Below are 23,350 nucleotides of genomic sequence, written 5' to 3' on the forward strand. Positions count from 1 at the left end.
TTCAAGTTGCATTGCGATTCCCTGCGCTGGTGCAAACCCAGCTCGCAGAAGTCCTGTTCATTCAGTTAAAATATGTTTATCTTTTCCTCAATCCGTTTCTTTTTGGCGAGCATTTTATTTGAATCTAATCACAATTCTCCCCATAAAAAGAGGTACAGCCGCATCAGTGGCCGCGTGGCCTAATGGATAAGGCGTCTGACTTCGGTTGCGAGGTATTTCAGTTATCAGACGATTGCAGGTTCGAGTCCTGCCGCGGTCGTTCAATTAACTCGGCGACACTTTTTCTGTTCTGAATCTGGCTTCAAACCGACCATTTTTGACAGTCCCTCAACTGAAGCAGCGGAAGGCCTTTTGCTTACATTAAGCTGATTGTACATTTTCAACATTGTAGATCTGTGTGCATGGGCAGGATAAGAGGTGAAGTGGACTTTCTTTCAGGATATTTCTGCTTAGATGCAAAAACCAGGAAATGGAATGGCTGAGAGCAGTGCATGGTTGAGACGAGGTGGCCGAGAGGTTGAGGCGATGGACTGTTAATCGAGAATGCGGATCCCATCCTCGTCGTTATTACGTTTGATACTGGTCCCCTTTCCGAGCTTTTAACTGAAAATTGCCTAAAATAAACTTTCAAATGCAATTTCGTCAGAATCGCCCTGGTGCTCCTGGTCTGTGCCCCATGCATTACTCATATCTTGTTAAAATTAAAAGAGACCACTGCAATTCTTCAACATCTTGAATGAATGTGGAGCAGTGATCGTGATTCGGAGATTGTCGAACTCCTCCTTTCTTCTGCTGAGATTGTCACCGAATGAAAGATTAGCGGGACCAGAGGCAAATGTTTAGGGGCAGAAACATAAATTTCTCCTTTAGGAGGCAATGTAATTTCAAAAATATTTATCAACCTTAATGAAGAGATTTTCTGTTTTAGTGTCTTTGGTTGAGAGCTAAATAATGGGCGAGAAATCCTCGTTCTTTTCGGCATACTCTCATGGGATCGGAGGGCCCGGTTTAACGTCTTACCAGCAAGACGGTGGCAACAACAGTGCAGCACTACCTCAGTACTGCACTGGAGTGTCAGCCTGGATTATGTGCTCAAGTCTCTGGAGTGCTGCTTGACTTTGCTGCCGCTGAGCCACGGCTGACACCTACACTCAGTTCATTTGGCTGGAGAGAAATGACGGAGATAAATGGAAAAATTATAATGGAGTAAACCTTCAATTTGTCGTCCAGCAGAAGAGCGGGCATTGTAATCGGCCGCCTATTATAGAAACAGTCCGATTTATGTTGCCATCGATTTCATAAGCATTGAAAATCAGGCCTGTCTTTAATGGAATGGGTCGTGGTCAGTTGTTAATCACTCTGGGTCTGTTTAAACCGGGAGTGCTCACAGTCCCGGATCATTCTGTGTCTGTTTAAAATGGCAGAGCTCACAGTCCCGGATCATTCCGTTTTTTTTAACGTAGAGCGATTTCAGCTTTCATCACTGAGGTGTTGAGTTTAACTAAATGTGTCGGGGCTCGTCCAGGATTTGAACCCGGGACCTCTCGCATTTTAAGCCACAGAAATTCCCTAAGCGAGAATCATACCCCTAGACCAACGAGCCGCCGATGTTATGTTTCACGTTGCATTGCGATTCCCTGCGCTGGTGCAAACCCAGCTCGCAGAAGTCCTGTTCATTCAGTGAAAATATGTTTATCTTTTCCTAAATCCGTTTCTTTTTGGCGAGCATTTTAATTGAACCTGATCACAATTCTCCCCATAAAAAGTGGTACAGCCGCATCAGTGGCCCCTTGGCCTAATGGATAAGGCGTCTGACTTCGGTTGCGAGGTATTTCAATTATCAGACGATTGCAGGTTCGAGTCCTGCCGCGGTCGTTCAATTAACTCGGCGACACTTTTTCTGTTCTGAATCTGGCTTCAAACCGACCATTTTTGACAGTCCCTCAACTGAAGCAGCGGAAGGCCTTTTGCTTACATTATGCTGATTGTACATTTTCAACATTGTAGATCTCTGTGCATGGGCAGGATAAGAGGTGAAGTGGACTTTCTTTCAGGGTATTTCTGCTTAGATGCAAAAACCAGGAAATGGAATGGCTGAGAGCAGTGCATGGTTGAGACGAGGTGGCCGAGAGGTTGAGGCGATGGACTGTTAATCGAGAATGCGGATCCCATCCTCGTCGTTATTACGTTTGATACTGGTCCGCTTTCCGAGCTTTTAACTGAAAATTGCCTAAAATAAACTTTCAAATGCAATTTCGTCAGAATCGCCCTGGTGCTCCTGGTCTGTGCCCCATGCATTACTCATATCTTGTTAAAATTAAAAGAGACCACTGCAATTCTTCAACATCTTGAATGAATGTGGAGCAGTGATCGTGATTCGGAGATTTTCGAACTCCTCCTTTCTTCTGCTGAGATTGTCACCGAATGAAAGATTAGCGGGACCAGAGGCAAATGTTTAGGGAGCAGAAACATAAATTTCTCCTTTAGGAGGCAATGTAATTTCAAAAATATTTATCAACCTTAATGAAGAGATTTTCTGTTTTAGTGTCTTTGGTTGAGAGCTAAATAATGGGCGAGAAATCCTCGTTCTTTTCGGCATACTCTCATGGGATCGGAGGGCCCGGTTTAACGTCTTACCTGCAAGACGGGGGCACCAACAGTGCAGCACTACCTCAGTACTGCACTGGAGTGTCAGCCTGGATTATGTGCTCAATCTCTGGAGTGCTGCTTGACTTTGCTGCCGCTGAGCCACGGCTGACACCTACACTCAGTTCATTTGGCTGGAGATAAATGGAAAAATTAAAATGGAGTAAACCTTCAATTTGTCGTCCAGCAGAAAAGCGGGCATTGTAATCGGCCGCCTATTATAGAAACAGTCCGATTTATGTTGCCATCGATTTCATAAGCATTGAAAATCAGGCCTGTCTTTAATGGAATGGGTCGTGGTCAGTTGTTAATCACTCTGGGTCTGTTTACACCGGGAGTGCTCACAGTCCCGGATCATTCTGTGTCTGTTTGAAATGGCAGAGCTCACAGTCCCGGATCATTCCGTTTTTTTTAACGTAGAGCGATTTCAGCTTTCATCACTGAGGTGTTGAGTTTAACTAAATGTGTCGGGGCTCGTCCGGAATTTGAACCTGGGACCTCTCGCATTTTAAGCCACAGAAATACCCTAAGCGAGAATCATACCCCTAGATCAACGAGCCGCCGATGTTATGCTTCAAGTTGCATTGCGATTCCCTGCGCTGGTGCAAACCCAGCTCGCAGAAGTCCTGTTCATTCAGTTAAAATATGTTTATCTTTTCCTCAATCCGTTTCTTTTTGGCGAGCATTTTAATTGAATCTGATCACAATTCTCCCCATAAAAAGAGATCCAGCCGCATCAGTGGCCGCGTGGCCTAATGGATAAGGCGTCTGACTTCGGTTGCGAGGTATTTCAGTTATCAGACGATTGCAGGTTCGAGTCCTGCCGCGGTCGTTCAATTAACTCGGCGACACTTTTTCTGTTCTGAATCTGGCTTCAAACCGACCATTTTTGACAGTCCCTCAACTGAAGCAGCGGAAGGCCTTTTGCTTACATTAAGCTGATTGTACATTTTCAACATTTTTGATCTGTGTGCATGGGCAGGATAAGAGGTGAAGTGGACTTTCTTTCAGGGTATTTCTGCTTAGATGCAAAAACCAGGAAATGGAATGGCTGAGAGCAGTGCATGGTTGAGACGAGGTGGCCGATAGGTTGAGGCGATGGACTGTTAATCGAGAATGCGGATCCCATCCTCGTCGTTATTACGTTTGATACTGGTCCCCTTTCCGAGCTTTTAACTGAAAATTGCCTAAAATAAACTTTCAAATGCAATTTCGTCAGAATCGCCCTGGTGCTCCTGGTCTGTGCCCCATGCATTACTCATATCTTGTTAAAATTAAAAGAGACCACTGCAATTCTTCAACATCTTGAATCAATGTGGAGCAGTGATCGTGATTCGGAGATTGTCGAACTCCTCCTTTCTTCTGCTGAGATTGTCACCGAATGAAAGATTAGCGGGACCAGAGGCAAATGTTTAGGGAGCAGAAACATAAATTTCTCCTTTAGGAGGCAATGTAATTTCAAAAATATTTATCAACCTTAATGAAGAGATTTTCTGTTTTAGTGTCTTTGGTTGAGAGCTAAATAATGGGCGAGAAATCCTCGTTCTTTTCGGCATACTCTCATGGGATCGGAGGGCCCGGTTTAACGTCTTACCAGCAAGACGGGGGCACCAACAGTGCAGCACTACCTCAGTACTGCACTGGAGTGTCAGCCTGGATTATGTGCTCAAGTCTCTGGAGTGCTGCTTGACTTTGCTGCCGCTGAGCCACGGCTGACATCTACACTCAGTTCATTTGGCTGGAGAGAAATGACGGAGATAAATGGAAAAATTATAATGGAGTAAACCTTCAATTTGTCGTCCAGCAGAAGAGCGGGCATTGTAATCGGCCGCCTATTATAGAAACAGTCCGATTTATGTTGCCATCGATTTCATAAGCATTGAAAATCAGGCCTGTCTTTAATGGAATGGGTCGTGGTCAGTTGTTAATCACTCTGGGTCTGTTTACACCGGGAGTGCTCACAGTCCCGGATCATTCTGTGTCTGTTTAAAATCGCAGAGCTCACAGTCCCGGATCATTCCGTTTTTTTTTAACGTAGAGCGATTTCAGCTTTCATCACTGAGGTGTTGAGTTTAACTAAATGTGTCGGGGCTCGTCCGGGATTTGAACCCGGGACCTCTCGCATTTTAAGCCACAGAAATTCCCGAAGCGAGAATCATATCCCTAGACCAACGAGCCGCCGATGTTATGTTTCAAGTTGCATTGCGATTCCCTGCGCTGGTGCAAACCCAGCACGCAGAAGTCCTGTTCATTCACTTAAAATATGTTCATCTTTTCCTCAATCCGTTTCTTTTTGGCGAGCATTTTAATTGAATCTGATCACAATTCTCCCCATACAAAGAGATACAGCCGCATCAGTGGCCGCGTGGCCTAATGGATAAGGCGTCTGACTTCGGTTGCGAGGTATTTCAGTTATCAGACGATTGCAGGTTCGAGCCTTGCCGCGATCGTTCAATTAACTCGGCGACACTTTTTCTGTTCTGAATCTGGCTTCAAACCGACCATTTTTGACATTCCCTCAACTGAAGCAGCGGAAGGCCTTTTGCTTACATTATGCTGATTGTACATTTTCAACATTTTTGATCTGTGTGCATGGGCAGGATAAGAGGTGAAGTGGACTTTCTTTCAGGGTATTTCTGCTTAGATGCAAAAACCAGGAAATGGAATGGCTGAGAGCAGTGCATGGTTGAGACGAGGTGGCCGAGAGGTTGAGGCGATGGACTGTTAATCGAGAATGCGGATCCCATCCTCGTCGTTATTACGTTTGATACTGGTCCCCTTTCCGAGCTTTTAACTGAAAATTGCCTAAAATAAACTTTCAAATGCAATTTCGTCAGAATCGCCCTGGTGCTCCTGGTCTGTGCCCCATGCATTACTCATATCTTGTTAAAATTAAAAGAGACCAATGCAATTCTTCAACATCTTGAATGAATGTGGAGCAGTGATCGTGATTCGGAGATTGTCGAACTCCTCCTTTCTTCTGCTGAGATTGTCACCGAATGAAAGATTAGCGGGACCAGAGGCAAATGTTTAGGGAGCAGAAACATAAATTTCTCCTTTAGGAGGCAATGTAATTTCAAAAATATTTATCAACCTTAATGAAGAGATTTTCTGTTTTAGTGTCTTTGGTTGAGAGCTAAATAATGGGCGAGAAATCCTCGTTCTTTTCGGCATACTCTCATGGGATCGGAGGGCCCGGTTTAACTTCTTACCAGCAAGTCGGGGGCACCAACAGTGCAGCACTACCTCAGTACTGCACTGGAGTGTCAGCCTGGATTATGTGCTCAAGTCTCTGGAGTGCTGCTTGACTTTGCTGCCGCTGAGCCACGGCTGACATCTACACTCAGTTCATTTGGCTGGAGAGAAATGACGGAGATAAATGGAAAAATTATAATGGAGTAAACCTTCAATTTGTCGTCCAGCAGAAGAGCGGGCATTGTAATCGGCCGCCTATTATAGAAACAGTCCGATTTATGTTGCCATCGATTTCATAAGCATTGAAAATCAGGCCTGTCTTTAATGGAATGGGTCGTGGTCAGTTGTTAATCACTCTGGGTCTGTTTACACCGGGAGTGCTCACAGTCCCGGATCATTCTGTGTCTGTTTAAAATGGCAGAGCTCACAGTCCCGGATCATTCGGTTTTTTGTTAACGTAGCGCGATTTCAGCTTTCATCACTGAGGTGTTGAGTTTAACTAAATGTGTCGGGGCTCGTCCGGGATTTGAACCCGGGACCTCTCGCATTTGAAGCCACAGAAATTCCCGAAGCGAGAATCATACCCCTAGACCAACGAGCCGCCGATGTTATGTTTCAAGTTGCATTGCGATTCCCTGCGCTGGTGCAAACCCAGCACGCAGAAGTCCTGTTCATTCACTTAAAATATGTTCATCTTTTCCTCAATCCGTTTCTTTTTGGCGAGCATTTTAATTGAATCTGATCACAATTCTCCCCATAAAAAGAGGTACAGCCGCATCAGTGGCCGCGTGGCCTAATGGATAAGGCGTCTGACTTCGGTTGCGAGGTATTTCAGTTATCAGACGATTGCAGGTTCGAGTCCTGCCGCGGTCGTTCAATTAACTCGGCGACACTTTTTCTGTTCTGAATCTGGCTTCAAACCGACCATTTTTGACAGTCCCTCAACTGAAGCAGCGGAAGGCCTTTTGCTTACATTAAGCTGATTGTACATTTTCAACATTTTTGATCTGTGTGCATGGGCAGGATAAGAGGTGAAGTGGACTTTCTTTCAGGGTATTTCTGCTTAGATGCAAAAATCAGGAAATGGAATGGCTGAGAGCAGTGCATGGTTGAGACGAGGTGGCCGATAGGTTGAGGCGATGGACTGTTAATCGAGAATGCGGATCCCATCCTCGTCGTTATTACGTTTGATACTGGTCCCCTTTCCGAGCTTTTAACTGAAAATTGCCTAAAATAAACTTTCAAATGCAATTTCGTCAGAATCGCCCTGGTGCTCCTGGTCTGTGCCCCATGCATTACTCATATCTTGTTAAAATTAAAAGAGACCACTGCAATTCTTCAACATCTTGAATGAATGTGGAGCAGTGATCGTGATTCGGAGATTGTCGAACTCCTCCTTTCTTCTGCTGAGATTGTCACCGAATGAAAGATTAGCGGGACCAGAGGCAAATGTTTAGGGAGCAGAAACATAAATTTCTCCTTTAGGAGGCAATGTAATTTCAAAAATATTTATCAACCTTAATGAAGAGATTTTCTGTTTTAGTGTCTTTGGTTGAGAGCTAAATAATGGGCGAGAAATCCTCGTTCTTTTCGGCATACTCTCATGGGATCGGAGGGCCCGGTTTAACGTCTTACCAGCAAGACGGGGGCACCAACAGTGCAGCACTACCTCAGTACTGCACTGGAGTGTCAGCCTGGATTATGTGCTCAAGTCTCTGGAGTGCTGCTTGACTTTGCTGCCGCTGAGCCACGGCTGACATCTACACTCAGTTCATTTGGCTGGAGAGAAATGACGGAGATAAATGGAAAAATTATAATGGAGTAAACCTTCAATTTGTCGTCCAGCAGAAGAGCGGGCATTGTAATCGGCCGCCTATTATAGAAACAGTCCGATTTATGTTGCCATCGATTTCATAAGCATTGAAAATCAGGCCTGTCTTTAATGGAATGGGTCGTGGTCAGTTGTTAATCACTCTGGGTCTGTTTACACCGGGAGTGCTCACAGTCCCGGATCATTCTGTGTCTGTTTAAAATGGCAGAGCTCACAGTCCCGGATCATTCCGTTTTTTTTAACGTAGAGCGATTTCAGCTTTCATCACTGAGGTGTTGAGTTTAACTAAATGTGTCGGGGCTCGTCCGGGATCTCTCGCATTTTAAGCCACAGAAATTCCCGAAGCGAGAATCATACCCCTAGACCAACGAGCCGCCGATGTTATGTTTAAATTGCATTGCGATTCCCTGCGCTGGTGCAAACCCAGCTCGCAGAAGTCCTGTTCATTCAGTTAAAATATGTTTATCTTTTCCTCAATCCGTTTCTTTTTGGCGAGCATTTTAATTGAATCTGATCACAATTCTCCCCATACAAAGCGGTACAGCCGCATCAGTGGCCGCGTGGCCCAATGGATAAGGCGTCTGACTTCGGTTGCGAGGTATTTCAGTTATCAGACGATTGCAGGTTCGAGTCCTGCCGCGGTCGTTCAATTAACTCGGCGACAATTTTTCTGTTCTGAATCTGGCTTCAAACCGACCATTTTTGACAGTCCCTCAACTGAAGCAGCGGAAGGCCTTTTGCTTACATTATGCTGATTGTACATTTTCAACATTTTTGATCTGTGTGCATGGGCAGGATAAGAGGTGAAGTGGACTTTCTTTCAGGGTATTTCTGCTTAGATGCAAAAACCAGGAAATGGAATGGCTGAGAGCAGTGCATGGTTGAGACGAGGTGGCCGAGAGGTTGAGGCGATGGACTGTTAATCGAGAATGCGGATCCCATCCTCGTCGTTATTACGTTTGATACTGGTCCCCTTTCCGAGCTTTTAACTGAAAATTGCCTAAAATAAACTTTCAAATGCAATTTCGTCAGAATCGCCCTGGTGCTCCTGGTCTGTGCCCCATGCATTACTCATATCTTGTTAAAATTAAAAGAGACCACTGCAATTCTTCAACATCTTGAATGAATGTGGAGCAGTGATCGTGATTCGGAGATTGTCGAACTCCTCCTTTCTTCTGCTGAGATTGTCACCGAATGAAAGATTAGCGGGACCAGAGGCAAATGTTTAGGGAGCAGAAACATAAATTTCTCCTTTAGGAGGCAATGTAATTTCAAAAATATTTATCAACCTTAATGAAGAGATTTTCTGTTTTAGTGTCTTTGGTTGAGAGCTAAATAATGGGCGAGAAATCCTCGTTCTTTTCGGCATACTCTCATGGGATCGGAGGGCTCGGTTTAACGTCTTACCAGCAAGACGGGGGCACCAACAGTGCAGCACTACCTCAGTACTGCACTGGAGTGTCAGCCTGGATTATGTGCTCAAGTCTCTGGAGTGCTGCTTGACTTTGCTGCCGCTGAGCCACGGCTGACACCTACACTCAGTTCATTTGGCTGGAGAGAAATGACGGAGATAAATGGAAAAATTATAATGGAGTAAACCTTCAATTTGTCGTCCAGCAGAAGAGCGGGCATTGTAATCGGCCGCCTATTTTAGAAACAGTCCGATTTATGTTGCCATCGATTTCATAAGCATTGAAAATCAGGCCTGTCTTTAATGGAATGGGTCGTGGTCAGTTGTTAATCACTCTGGGTCTGTTTACACCGGGAGTGCTCACAGTCCCGGATCATTCTGTGTCTGTTTAAAATGGCAGAGCTCACAGTCCCGGATCATTCCGTTTTTTTTAACGTAGAGCGATTTCAGCTTTCATCACTGAGGTGTTGAGTTTAACTAAATGTGTCGGGGCTCGTCCGGGATTTGAACCCGGGACCTCTCGCATTTATAAGCCACAGAAATTCCCTAAGCGAGAAGCATACCCCTAGACCAACGAGCCGCCGATGTTATGTTTCAAGTTGCATTGCGATTCCCTGCGCTGGTGCAAACCCAGCTCGCAGAAGTCCTGTTCATTCAGTTAAAATATGTTTATCTTTTCCTCAATCCGTTTCTTTTTGGCGAGCATTTTAATTGAATCTGATCACAATTCTCCCCATAAAAAGAGGTACAGCCGCATCAGTGGACGCGTGGCCTAATGGATAAGGCGTCTGACTGCGGTTGCGAGGTGTTTCAGTTATCAGACGATTGCAGGTTCGAGTCCTGCCGCGGTCGTTCAATTAACTCGGCGACACTTTTTCTGTTCTGAATCTGGCTTCAAACCGACCATTTTTGACAGTCCCTCAACTGAAGCAGCGGAAGGCCTTTTGCTTCCATTATGCTGATTGTACATTTTCAACATTGTAGATCTGTGTGCATGGGCAGGATAAGAGGTGAAGTGGACTTTCTTTCAGGGTATTTCTGCTTAGATGCAAAAACCAGGAAATGGAATGGCTGAGAGCAGTGCATGGTTGAGACGAGGTGGCCGAGAGGTTGAGGCGATGGACTATTAATCGAGAATGCGGATCCCATCCTCGTCGTTATTACGTTTGATACTGGTCCCCTTTCTGAGCTTTTAACTGAAAATTGCCTAAAATAAACTTTCAAATGCAATTTCGTCAGAATCGCCCTGGTGTTCCTGGTCTGTGCCCCATGCATTACTCATATCTTGTTAAAATTAAAAGAGACCACTGCAATTCTTCAACATCTTGAATGAATGTGGAGCAGTGATCGTGATTCGGAGATTGTCGAACTCCTCCTTTCTTCTGCTGAGATTGTCACCGAATGAAAGATTAGCGGGACCAGAGGCAAATGTTTAGGGAGCAGAAACATAAATTTCTCCTTTAGGAGGCAATGTAATTTCAAAAATATTTATCAACCTTAATGAAGAGATTTTCTGTTTTAGTGTCTTTGGTTGAGAGCTAAATAATGGGCGAGAAATCCTCGTTCTTTTCGGCATATTCTCATGGGATCGGAGGGCCCGGTTTAACTTCTTACCAGCAAGTCGGGGGCACCAACAGTGCAGCACTACCTCAGTACTGCACTGGAGTGTCAGCCTGGATTATGTGCTCAAGTCTCTGGAGTGCTGCTTGACTTTGCTGCCGCTGAGCCACGGCTGACACCTGCACTCAGTTCATTTGGCTGGAGAGAAATGACGGAGGTAAATGGAAAAATTATAATGGAGTAAACCTTCAATTTGTCGTCCAGCAGAAGAGCGGGCATTGTAATCGGCCGCCTATTATAGAAACAGTCCGATTTATGTTGCCATCGATTTCATAAGCATTGAAAATCAGGCCTGTCTTTAATGGAATGGGTCGTGGTCAGTTGTTAATCACTCTGGGTCTGTTTACACCGGGAGTGCTCACAGTCCCGGATCATTCTGTGTCTGTTTAAAATGGCAGAGCTCACAGTCCCGGATCATTCCGTTTTTTTTAACGTCGAGCGATTTCAGCTTTCATCACTGAGGTGTTGAGTTTAACTAAATGTGTCGGGGCTCGTCCGGGATTTGAACCCGGGACCTCTCGCATTTTAAGCCACAGAAATTCCCGAAGCGCGAATCATACCCCTAGACCAACGAGCCGCCGATGTTATGTTTCAAGTTGCATTGCGATTCCCTGCGCTGGTGCAAACCCAGCTCGCAGAAGTCCTGTTCATTCAGTTAAAGTATGTTTATCTTTTCCTCAATCCGTTTCTTTTTGGCGAGCATTTTAATTGAATCTGATCACAATTCTCCCCATAAAAAGAGGTACAGCCGCATCAGTGGCCGCGTGGCCTAATGGATAAGGCGTTCTGACTTCGGTTGCGAGGTATTTCAGTTATCAGACGATTGCAGGTTCGAGTCCTGCCGCGGTCGTTCAATTAACTCGACGACACTTTTTCTGTTCTGAATCTGGCTTCAAACCGACCATTTTTGACAGTCCCTCAACTGAAGCAGCGGAAGGCCTTTTGCTTACACTATGCTGATTGTACATTTTCAACATTGTAGATCTGTGTGCATGGGCAGGATAAGAGGTGAAGTGGACTTTCTTTCAGGGTATTTCTGCTTAGATGCAAAAACCAGGAAATGGAATGGCTGAGAGCAGTGCATGGTTGAGACGAGGTGGCCGAGAGGTTGAGGCGATGGACTGTTAATCGAGAATGCGGATCCCAACCTCGTCGTTATTACGTTTGATACTGGTCCCCTTTCCGAGCTTTTAACTGAAAATTGCCTAAAATACTTTCAAATGCAATTTCGTCAGAATCGCCCTGGTGCTCCTGGTCTGTGCCCCATGCATTACTCATATCTTGTTAAAATTAAAAGAGACCACTGCTATTCTTCAACATCTTGAATGAATGTGGAGCAGTGATCGTGATTCGGAGATTGTCGAACTCCTCCTTTCTTCTGCTGAGATTGTCACCGAATGAAAGATTAGCGGGACCAGAGGCAAATGTTTAGGGAGCAGAAACATAAATTTCTCCTTTAGGAGGCAATGTAATTTCAAAAATATTTATCAACCTAAATGAAGAGATTTTCTGTTTTAGTGTCTTTGGTTGAGAGCTAAATAATGGGCGAGAAATCCTCGTTCTTTTCGGCATACTCTCATGGGATCGGAGGGCCCGGTTTAACGTCTTACCAGCAAGACGGGGGCACCAACAGTGCAGCACTACGTCAGTACTGCACTGGAGTGTCAGCCTGGATTATGTGCTCAAGTCTCTGGAGTGCTGCTTGACTTTGCTGCCGCTGAGCCACGGCTGACATCTACACTCAGTTCATTTGGCTGGAGAGAAATGACGGAGATAAATGGAAAAATTATAATGGAGTAAACCTTCAATTTGTCGTCCAGCAGAAGAGCGGGCATTGTAATCGGCCGCCTATTATAGAAACAGTCCGATTTATGTTGCCATCGATTTCATAAGCATTGAAAATCAGGCCTGTCTTTAATGGAATGGGTCGTGGTCAGTTCTTAATCACTCTGGGTCTGTTTACACCGGGAGTGCTCACAGTCCCGGATCATTCTGTGTCTGTTTAAAATCGCAGAGCTCACAGTCCCGGATCATTCCGTTTTTTTTAACGTAGAGCGATTTCAGCTTTCATCACTGAGGTGTTGAGTTTAACTAAATGTGTCGGGGCTCGTCCGGGATTTGAACCCGGTACCTCTCGCATTTTAAGCCAGAGAAATTCCCGAAGCGAGAATCATACCCCTAGACCAACGAGCCGCCGATGTTATGTTTCAAGTTGCATTGCGATTCCCTACGCTGGTGCAAACCCAGCTCGCAGAAGTCCTGTTCATTCACTTAAAATATGTTTATCTTTTCCTCAATCCGTTTCTTTTTGGCGAGCATTTTAATTGAATCTGATCACAATTCTCCCCATACAAAGAGGTACAGCCGCATCAGTGGCCGCGTGGCCTAATGGATAAGGCGTCTGACTTCGGTTGCGAGGTATTTCAGTTATCAGATGATTGCAGGTTCGAGCCTTGCCGCGATCGTTCAATTAACTCGGCGACACTTTTTCTGTTCTGAATCTGGCTTCAAACCGACCATTTTTGACATTCCCTCAACTGAAGCAGCGGAAGGCCTTTTGCTTACATTATGCTGATTGTACATTTTCAACATTTTTGATCTGTGTGCATGGGCAGGATAAGAGGTGAAGTGGACTTTCTTTCAGGGTATTTCTGCTTAGATGCAAAAACCAGGAAATGGAATGGCTGAGAGCAGTGCATGGTTGAGACGAGGTGGCCGAGAGGTTGAGGCGATGGACTGTTAATCGAGAATGCGGATCCCATCCTCGTCGTTATTACGTTTGATACTGGTCCCCTTTCCGAGCTTTTAACTGAAAATTGCCTAAAATAAACATTCAAATGCAATTTCGTCAGAATCGCCCTGGTGCTCCTGGTCTGTGCCCCATGCATTACTCATATCTTGTTAAAATTAAAAGAGACCACTGCAATTCTTCAACATCTTGAATGAATGTGGAGCAGTGATCGTGATTCGGAGATTGTCGAACTCCTCCTTTCTTCTGCTGAGATTGTCACCGAATGAAAGATTAGCGGGACCAGAGGCAAATGTTTAGGGAGCAGAAACATAAATTTCTCCTTTAGGAGGCAATGTAATTTCAAAAATATTTATCAACCTTAATGAAGAGATTTTCTGTTTTAGTGTCTTTGGTTGAGAGCTAAATAATGGGCGAGAAATCCTCGTTCTTTTCGGCATACTCTCATGGGATTGGAGGGCCCGTTTTAACGTCTTACCAGCAAGACGGGGGCACCAACAGTGCAGCACTACCTCAGTACTGCACTGGAGTGTCAGCCTGGATTATGTGCTCAAGTCTCTGGAGTGCTGCTTGACTTTGCTGCCGCTGAGCCACGGCTGACATCTACACTCAGTTCATTTGGCTGGAGAGAAATGACGGAGATAAATGGAAAAATTATAATCGAGTAAACCTTCAATTTGTCGTCCAGCAGAAGAGCGGGCATTGTAATCGGCCGCCTATTATAGAAACAGTCCGATTTATGTTGCCATCGATTTCATAAGCATTGAAAATCAGGCCTGTCTTTAATGGAATGGGTCGTGGTCAGTTGTTAATCACTCTGGGTCTGTTTACACCGGGAGTGCTCACAGTCCCGGATCATTCTGTGTCTGTTTAAAATCGCAGAGCTCACAGTCCCGGATCATTCCGTTTTTTTTAACGTAGAGCGATTTCAGCTTTCATCACTGAGGTGTTGAGTTTAACTAAATGTGTCGGGGCTCGTCCGGGATCTCTCGCATTTTAAGCCACAGAAATTCCCGAAGCGAGAATCATACCCCTAGACCAACGAGCCGCCGATGTTATGTTTCAAGTTGCATTGCGATTCCCTGCGCTGGTGCAAACCCAGCTCGCAGAAGTCCTGTTCATTCAGTTAAAATATGTTTATCTTTTCCTCAATCCGTTTCTTTTTGGCGAGCATTTTAATTGAATCTGATCACAATTCTCCCCATAAAAAGAGGTACAGCCGCATCAGTGGCCGCGTGGCCTAATGGATAAGGCGTTCTGACTTCGGTTGCGAGGTACTTCAGTTATCAGACGATTGCAGGTTCGAGTTCTGCCGCGGTCGTTCAATTAACTCAGCGACACTTTTTCTGTTCTGAATCTGGCTTCAAACCGACCATTTTTGACAGTACCTCAACTGAAGCAGCGGAAGGCCTTTTGCTTACATTATGCTGATTGTACATTTTCAACATTGTAGATCTGTGTGCATGGGCAGGATAAGAGGTGAAGTGGACTTTCTTTCAGGGTATTTCTGCTTAAATGCAAAAACCAGGAAATGGAATGGCTGAGAGCAGTGCATGGTTGAGACGAGGTGGCCGATAGGTTGAGGCGATGGACTGTTAATCGAGAATGCGGATCCCATCCTCGTCGTTATTACGTTTGATACTGGTCCCCTTTCCGAGCTTTTAACTGAAAATTGCCTAAAATAATCTTTCAAATGCCATTTTGTCAGAATCGCCCTGGTGCTCCTGGTCTGTGCCCCATGCATTACTCATATCTTGTTAAAATTAAAAGAGACCACTGCAATTCTTCAACATCTTGAATGAATGTGGAGCAGTGATCGTGATTCGGAGATTGTCGAACTCCTCCTTTCTTCTGCTGAGATTGTCACCGAATGAAAGATTAGCGGGACCAGAGGCAAATGTTTAGGGAGCAGAAACATAAATTTCTCCTTTAGGAGGCAATGTAATTTCAAAAATATTTATCAACCTTAATGAAGAGATTTTCTGTTTTAGTGTCTTTGGTTGAGAGCTAAATAATGGGCGAGAAATCCTCGTTCTTTTCGGCATACTCTCATGGGATCGGAGGGCCCGGTTTAACGTCTTACCAGCAAGACGGGGGCACCAACAGTGCAGCACTACCTCAGTACTGCACTGGAGTGTCAGCCTGGATTATGTGCTCAAGTCTCTGGAGTGCTGCTTGACTTTGCTGCCGCTGAGCCACGGCTGACATCTACACTCAGTTCATTTGGCTGGAGAGAAATGACGGAGATAAATGGAAAAATTATAATGGAGTAAACCTTCAATTTGTCGTCCAGCAGAAGAGCGGGCATTGTAATCGGCCGCCTATTATAGAAACAGTCCGATTTATGTTGCCATCGATTTCATAAGCATTGAAAATCAGGCCTGTCTTTAATGGAATGGGTCGTGGTCAGTTGTTAATCACTCTGGGTCTGTTTACACCGGGAGTGCTCACAGTCCCGGATCATTCTGTGTCTGTTTAAAATGGCAGAGCTCACAGTCCCGGATCATTCCGTTTTTTTTAACGTAGAGCGATTTCAGCTTTCATCACTGAGGTGTTGAGTTTAACTAAACGTGTCGGGGCTCGTCCGGGATTTGAACCGGGACCTCTCGCATTTTAAGCCACAGAAATTCGAAGCGAGAATCATACCCCTAGACCAACGAGCCGCCGATGTTATGTTTCAAGTTGCATTGCGATTCCCTGCGCTGGTGCAAACCCAGCTCGCAGAAGTCCTGTTCATTCAGTTAAAATATGTTTATCTTTTCCTCAATCCGTTTCTTTTTGGCGAGCATTTTAACTGAATCTGATCACAATTCTCCCCATAAAAAGCGGTACAGCCGTATCAGTGGCCGCGTGGCCTAATGGATAAGGCGTCTGACTTCGGTTGTCGAGGTATTTCAGTTATCAGACGATTGCAGGTTCGAGTCCTGCCGCGTTCGTTCAATTAACTCGGCGACACTTTTTCTGTTCTGAATCTGGCTTCAAACCGACCATTTTTGACAGTCCCTCAACTGAAGCAGCGGAAGGCCTTTTGCTTACATTATGCTGATTGTACATTTTCAACATTGTAGATCTGTGTGCATGGGCAGGATAACAGGTGAAGTGGACTTTCTTTCAGGGTATTTCTGCTTAGATGCAAAAACCAGGAAATGGAATGGCTGAGAGCAGTGCATGGTTGAGACGAGGTGGCCGAGAGGTTGAGGCGATGGACTGTTAATCGACAATGCGGATCCCATCCTCGTCGTTATTACGTTTGATACTGGTCCCCTTTCCGAGCTTTTAACTGAAAATTGCCTAAAATAAACTTTCAAATGCAATTTCGTCAGAATCGCCCTGGTGCTCCTGGTCTGTGCCCCATGCATTACTCATATCTTGTTAAAATTAAAAGAGACCACTGCAATTCTTCAACATCTTGAATGAATGTGGAGCAGTGATCGTGATTCGGAGATTGTCGAACTCCTCCTTTCTTCTGCTGAGATTGTCACCGAATGAAAGATTAGCGGGACCAGAGGCAAATGTTTAGGGAGCAGAAACATAAATTTCTCCTTTAGGAGGCAATGTAATTTCAAAAATATTTATCAACCTTAATGAAGAGATTTTCTGTTTTAATGTCTTTGGTTGAGAGCTAAATAATGGGCGAGAAATCCTCGTTCTTTTCGGCATACTCTCATGGGATCGGAGGGCCCGGTTTAACGTCTTACCAGCAAGACGGGGGCACCAACAGTGCAGCACTACCTCAGTACTGCACTGGAGTGTCAGCCTGGATTATGTGCTCAAGTCTCTGGAGTGCTGCTTGACTTTGCTGCCGCTGAGCCACGGCTGACATCTACACTCAGTTCATTTGGCTGGAGAGAAATGACGGAGATAAATGGAAAAATTATAATGGAGTAAACCTTCAATTTGTCGTCCAGCAGAAGAGCGGGCATTGTAATCGGCCGCCTATTATAGAAACAGTCCGATTTATGTTGCCATCGATTTCATAAGCATTGAAAATCAGGCCTGTCTTTAATGGAATGGGTCGTGGTCAGTTGTTAATCACTCTGGGTCTGTTTACACCGGGAGTGCTCACAGTCCCGGATCATTCTGTGTCTGTTTAAAATGGCAGAGCTCACAGTCCCGGATCATTCCGTTTTTTTTAACGTAGAGCGATTTCAGCTTTCATCACTGAGGTGTTGAGTTTAACTAAATGTGTCGGGGCTCGTCCGGGATTTGAACCGGGACCTCTCGCATTTTAAGCCACAGAAATTCGAAGCGAGAATCATACCCCTAGACCAACGAGCCGCCGATGTTATGTTTCAAGTTGCATTGCGATTCCCTGCGCTGGTGCAAACCCAGCTCGCAGAAGTCCTGTTCATTCAGTTAAAATATGTTTATCTTTTCCTCAATCCGTTTCTTTTTGGCGAGCATTTTAACTGAATCTGATCACAATTCTCCCCATAAAAAGCGGTACAGCCGTATCAGTGGCCGCGTGGCCTAATGGATAAGGCGTCTGACTTCGGTTGTCGAGGTATTTCAGTTATCAGACGATTGCAGGTTCGAGTCCTGCCGCGTTCGTTCAATTAACTCGGCGACACTTTTTCTGTTCTGAATCTGGCTTCAAACCGACCATTTTTGACAGTCCCTCAACTGAAGCAGCGGAAGGCCTTTTGCTTACATTATGCTGATTGTACATTTTCAACATTGTAGATCTGTGTGCATGGGCAGGATAACAGGTGAAGTGGACTTTCTTTCAGGGTATTTCTGCTTAGATGCAAAAACCAGGAAATGGAATGGCTGAGAGCAGTGCATGGTTGAGACGAGGTGGCCGAGAGGTTGAGGCGATGGACTGTTAATCGACAATGCGGATCCCATCCTCGTCGTTATTACGTTTGATACTGGTCCCCTTTCCGAGCTTTTAACTGAAAATTGCCTAAAATAAACTTTCAAATGCAATTTCGTCAGAATCGCCCTGGTGCTCCTGGTCTGTGCCCCATGCATTACTCATATCTTGTTAAAATTAAAAGAGACCACTGCAATTCTTCAACATCTTGAATGAATGTGGAGCAGTGATCGTGATTCGGAGATTGTCGAACTCCTCCTTTCTTCTGCTGAGATTGTCACCGAATGAAAGATTAGCGGGACCAGAGGCAAATGTTTAGGGAGCAGAAACATAAATTTCTCCTTTAGGAGGCAATGTAATTTCAAAAATATTTATCAACCTTAATGAAGAGATTTTCTGTTTTAATGTCTTTGGTTGAGAGCTAAATAATGGGCGAGAAATCCTCGTTCTTTTCGGCATACTCTCATGGGATCGGAGGGCCCGGTTTAACGTCTTACCAGCAAGACGGGGGCACCAACAGTGCAGCACTACCTCAGTACTGCACTGGAGTGTCAGCCTGGATTATGTGCTCAAGTCTCTGGAGTGCTGCTTGACTTTGCTGCCGCTGAGCCACGGCTGACACCTACACTCAGTTCATTTGGCTGGAGAGAAATGACGGAGATAAATGGAAAAATTATAATGGAGTAAACCTTCAATTTGTCGTCCAGCAGAAGAGCGGGCATTGTAATCGGCCGCCTATTATAGAAACAGTCCGATTTATGTTGCCATCGATTTCATAAGCATTGAAAATCAGGCCTGTCTTTAATGGAATGGCTCGTGGTCAGTTGTTAATCACTCTGGGTCTGTTTACACCGGGAGTGCTCACAGTCCCGGATCATTCTGTGTCTGTTTAAAATGGCAGAGCTCACAGTCCCGGATCATTCCGTTTTTTTTAACGTAGAGCGATTTCAGCTTTCATCACTGAGGTGTTGAGTTTAACTAAATGTGTCGGGGCTCGTCCGGGATTTGAACCGGGACCTCTCGCATTTAAGCCACAGAAATTCCCGAAGCGAGAATCATACCCCTAGACCAACGAGCCGCCGAGGTTATGTTCCAAGTTGCATTGCGATTCCCTGCGCTGGTGCAAACCCAGCTGGCAGAAGTCCTGTTCATTCAGTGAAAATATGTTTATATTTTCCTCAATCCGTTTCTTTTTGGCGAGCATTTTAATTGAACCTGATCACAATTCTCCCCATAAAAAGAGGTATAGCCGCATCAGTGGCCGCGTGGCCTAATGGATAAGGCGTCTGACTTCGATTGCGAGGTATTTCAATTATCAAGACGATTGCAGGTTCGAGTCTTGCCGCGGTCGTTCAATTAACTCGGCGACAATTTTTCTGTTCTGAATCTGGCTTCAAACCGACCATTTTTGACAGTCCCTCAACTGAAGCAGCGGAAGGCCTTTTGCTTACATTATGCTGATTGTACATTTTCAACATTGTAGATCTGTGTGCATGGGCAGGATAAGAGGTGAAGTGGACTTTCTTTCAGGGTATTTCTGCTTAGATGCAAAAACCAGGAAATGGAATGGCTGAGAGCAGTGCATGGTTGAGACGAGGTGGCCGAGAGGTTGAGGCGATGGACTGTTAATCGAGAATGCGGATCCCATCCTCGTCGTTATTACGTTTGATACTGGTCCCCTTTCCGAGCTTTTAACTGAAAATTGCCTAAAATAAACTTTCAAATGCAATTTCGTCAGAATCGCCCTGGTGTTCCTGGTCTGTGCCCCATGCATTACTCATATCTTGTTAAAATTAAAAGAGACCACTGCAATTCTTCAACATCTTGAATGAATGTGGAGCAGTGATCGTGATTCGGAGATTGTCGAACTCCTCCTTTCTTCTGCTGAGATTGTCACCGAATGAAAGATTAGCGGGACCAGAGGCAAATGTTTAGGGAGCAGAAACATAAATTTCTCCTTTAGGAGGCAATGTAATTTCAAAAATATTTATCAACCTTAATGAAGAGATTTTCTGTTTTAGTGTCTTTGGTTGAGAGCTAAATAATGGGCGAGAAATCCTCGTTCTTTTCGGCATACTCTCATGGGATCGGAGGGCCCGGTTTAACGTCTTACCAGCAGGACGGGGGCACCAACAGTGCAGCACTACCTCAGTACTGCACTGGAGTGTCAGCCTGGATTATGTGCTCAAGTCTCTGGAGTGCTGCTTGACTTTGCTGCCGCTGAGCCACGGCTGACACCTACACTCAGTTCATTTGGCTGGAGAGAAATGACGGAGATAAATGGAAAAATTATAATCGAGTAAACCTTCAATTTGTCGTCCAGCAGAAGAGCGGGCATTGTAATCGGCCGCCTATTATAGAAACAGTCCGATTTATGTTGCCATCGATTTCATAAGCATTGAAAATCAGGCCTGTCTTTAATGGAATGGGTCGTGGTCAGTTGTTAATCACTCTGGGTCTGTTTACACCGGGAGTGCTCACAGTCCCGGATCATTCTGTGTCTGTTTAAAATCGCAGAGCTCACAGTCCCGGATCATTCCGTTTTTTTTAACGTAGAGCGATTTCAGCTTTCATCACTGAGGTGTTGAGTTTAACTAAATGTGTCGGGGCTCGTCCGGGATCTCTCGCATTTTAAGCCACAGAAATTCCCGAAGCGAGAATCATACCCCTAGACCAACGAGCCGCCGATGTTATGTTTCAAGTTGCATTGCGATTCCCTGCGCTGGTGCAAACCCAGCTCGCAGAAGTCCTGTTCATTCAGTTAAAATATGTTTATCTTTTCCTCAATCCGTTTCTTTTTGGCGAGCATTTTAATTGAATCTGATCACAATTCTCCCCATAAAAAGAGGTACAGCCGCATCAGTGGCCGCGTGGCCTAATGGATAAGGCGTTCTGACTTCGGTTGCGAGGTACTTCAGTTATCAGACGATTGCAGGTTCGAGTTCTGCCGCGGTCGTTCAATTAACTCAGCGACACTTTTTCTGTTCTGAATCTGGCTTCAAACCGACCATTTTTGACAGTACCTCAACTGAAGCAGCGGAAGGCCTTTTGCTTACATTATGCTGATTGTACATTTTCAACATTGTAGATCTGTGTGCATGGGCAGGATAAGAGGTGAAGTGGACTTTCTTTCAGGGTATTTCTGCTTAAATGCAAAAACCAGGAAATGGAATGGCTGAGAGCAGTGCATGGTTGAGACGAGGTGGCCGATAGGTTGAGGCGATGGACTGTTAATCGAGAATGCGGATCCCATCCTCGTCGTTATTACGTTTGATACTGGTCCCCTTTCCGAGCTTTTAACTGAAAATTGCCTAAAATAAACTTTCAAATGCCATTTTGTCAGAATCGCCCTGGTGCTCCTGGTCTGTGCCCCATGCATTACTCATATCTTGTTAAAATTAAAAGAGACCACTGCAATTCTTCAACATCTTGAATGAATGTGGAGCAGTGATCGTGATTCGGAGATTGTCGAACTCCTCCTTTCTTCTGCTGAGATTGTCACCGAATGAAAGATTAGCGGGACCAGAGGCAAATGTTTAGGGAGCAGAAACATAAATTTCTCCTTTAGGAGGCAATGTAATTTCAAAAATATTTATCAACCTTAATGAAGAGATTTTCTGTTTTAGTGTCTTTGGTTGAGAGCTAAATAATGGGCGAGAAATCCTCGTTCTTTTCGGCATACTCTCATGGGATCGGAGGGCCCGGTTTAACGTCTTACCAGCAAGACGGGGGCACCAACAGTGCAGCACTACCTCAGTACTGCACTGGAGTGTCAGCCTGGATTATGTGCTCAAGTCTCTGGAGTGCTGCTTGACTTTGCTGCCGCTGAGCCACGGCTGACATCTACACTCAGTTCATTTGGCTGGAGAGAAATGACGGAGATAAATGGAAAAATTATAATGGAGTAAACCTTCAATTTGTCGTCCAGCAGAAGAGCGGGCATTGTAATCGGCCGCCTATTATAGAAACAGTCCGATTTATGTTGCCATCGATTTCATAAGCATTGAAAATCAGGCCTGTCTTTAATGGAATGGGTCGTGGTCAGTTGTTAATCACTCTGGGTCTGTTTACACCGGGAGTGCTCACAGTCCCGGATCATTCTGTGTCTGTTTAAAATGGCAGAGCTCACAGTCCCGGATCATTCCGTTTTTTTTAACGTAGAGCGATTTCAGCTTTCATCACTGAGGTGTTGAGTTTAACTAAATGTGTCGGGGCTCGTCCGGGATTTGAACCGGGACCTCTCGCATTTTAAGCCACAGAAATTCGAAGCGAGAATCATACCCCTAGACCAACGAGCCGCCGATGTTATGTTTCAAGTTGCATTGCGATTCCCTGCGCTGGTGCAAACCCAGCTCGCAGAAGTCCTGTTCATTCAGTTAAAATATGTTTATCTTTTCCTCAATCCGTTTCTTTTTGGCGAGCATTTTAACTGAATCTGATCACAATTCTCCCCATAAAAAGCGGTACAGCCGTATCAGTGGCCGCGTGGCCTAATGGATAAGGCGTCTGACTTCGGTTGTCGAGGTATTTCAGTTATCAGACGATTGCAGGTTCGAGTCCTGCCGCGTTCGTTCAATTAACTCGGCGACACTTTTTCTGTTCTGAATCTGGCTTCAAACCGACCATTTTTGACAGTCCCTCAACTGAAGCAGCGGAAGGCCTTTTGCTTACATTATGCTGATTGTACATTTTCAACATTGTAGATCTGTGTGCATGGGCAGGATAACAGGTGAAGTGGACTTTCTTTCAGGGTATTTCTGCTTAGATGCAAAAACCAGGAAATGGAATGGCTGAGAGCAGTGCATGGTTGAGACGAGGTGGCCGAGAGGTTGAGGCGATGGACTGTTAATCGACAATGCGGATCCCATCCTCGTCGTTATTACGTTTGATACTGGTCCCCTTTCCGAGCTTTTAACTGAAAATTGCCTAAAATAAACTTTCAAATGCAATTTCGTCAGAATCGCCCTGGTGCTCCTGGTCTGTGCCCCATGCATTACTCATATCTTGTTAAAATTAAAAGAGACCACTGCAATTCTTCAACATCTTGAATGAATGTGGAGCAGTGATCGTGATTCGGAGATT

The 23,350-nt window shown here is 45.0% G+C and overlaps 8 non-coding genes across 8 annotated transcripts; 4 read left to right on the top strand and 4 right to left on the bottom strand.

Annotated features, from left to right (window-relative positions):
• Nucleotides 1–168: 168 nt before the first annotated feature.
• trnar-ucg (transfer RNA arginine (anticodon UCG)) lies at nucleotides 169–259 on the top strand. Its single transcript is given in 2 exon segments — nucleotides 169–205; nucleotides 224–259. It is a non-coding gene; the product is annotated as a tRNA-Arg (tRNA).
• A 1,254-nt stretch (nucleotides 260–1,513) lies between these two features.
• On the bottom strand, nucleotides 1,514–1,603 carry trnap-agg (transfer RNA proline (anticodon AGG)). The gene is given in 2 exon segments: nucleotides 1,514–1,549; nucleotides 1,568–1,603. It is a non-coding gene; the product is annotated as a tRNA-Pro (tRNA).
• Nucleotides 1,604–3,387: 1,784 nt separating this feature from the next.
• trnar-ucg (transfer RNA arginine (anticodon UCG)) lies at nucleotides 3,388–3,478 on the top strand. Its single transcript is given in 2 exon segments — nucleotides 3,388–3,424; nucleotides 3,443–3,478. It is a non-coding gene; the product is annotated as a tRNA-Arg (tRNA).
• Nucleotides 3,479–4,734: 1,256 nt separating this feature from the next.
• Nucleotides 4,735–4,824, bottom strand: trnap-cgg (transfer RNA proline (anticodon CGG)). Its single transcript is given in 2 exon segments — nucleotides 4,735–4,770; nucleotides 4,789–4,824. It is a non-coding gene; the product is annotated as a tRNA-Pro (tRNA).
• Nucleotides 4,825–6,352: 1,528 nt separating this feature from the next.
• Nucleotides 6,353–6,442, bottom strand: trnap-cgg (transfer RNA proline (anticodon CGG)). Its single transcript is given in 2 exon segments — nucleotides 6,353–6,388; nucleotides 6,407–6,442. It is a non-coding gene; the product is annotated as a tRNA-Pro (tRNA).
• A 181-nt stretch (nucleotides 6,443–6,623) lies between these two features.
• On the top strand, nucleotides 6,624–6,714 carry trnar-ucg (transfer RNA arginine (anticodon UCG)). The gene is given in 2 exon segments: nucleotides 6,624–6,660; nucleotides 6,679–6,714. It is a non-coding gene; the product is annotated as a tRNA-Arg (tRNA).
• Nucleotides 6,715–9,844: 3,130 nt separating this feature from the next.
• Nucleotides 9,845–9,935, top strand: trnar-gcg (transfer RNA arginine (anticodon GCG)). The gene is given in 2 exon segments: nucleotides 9,845–9,881; nucleotides 9,900–9,935. It is a non-coding gene; the product is annotated as a tRNA-Arg (tRNA).
• Nucleotides 9,936–12,806: 2,871 nt separating this feature from the next.
• On the bottom strand, nucleotides 12,807–12,896 carry trnap-cgg (transfer RNA proline (anticodon CGG)). The gene is given in 2 exon segments: nucleotides 12,807–12,842; nucleotides 12,861–12,896. It is a non-coding gene; the product is annotated as a tRNA-Pro (tRNA).
• Between the last annotated feature and the right edge of the window lie 10,454 nt (nucleotides 12,897–23,350).

This window comes from Somniosus microcephalus, unplaced genomic scaffold (assembly GCF_052327205.1).
Source record: "Somniosus microcephalus isolate GS21.2 unplaced genomic scaffold, FLI_Smic_1.0 unresolved_chr1, whole genome shotgun sequence".
Classification (NCBI taxonomy): Eukaryota; Metazoa; Chordata; class Chondrichthyes; order Squaliformes; family Somniosidae; genus Somniosus; species Somniosus microcephalus.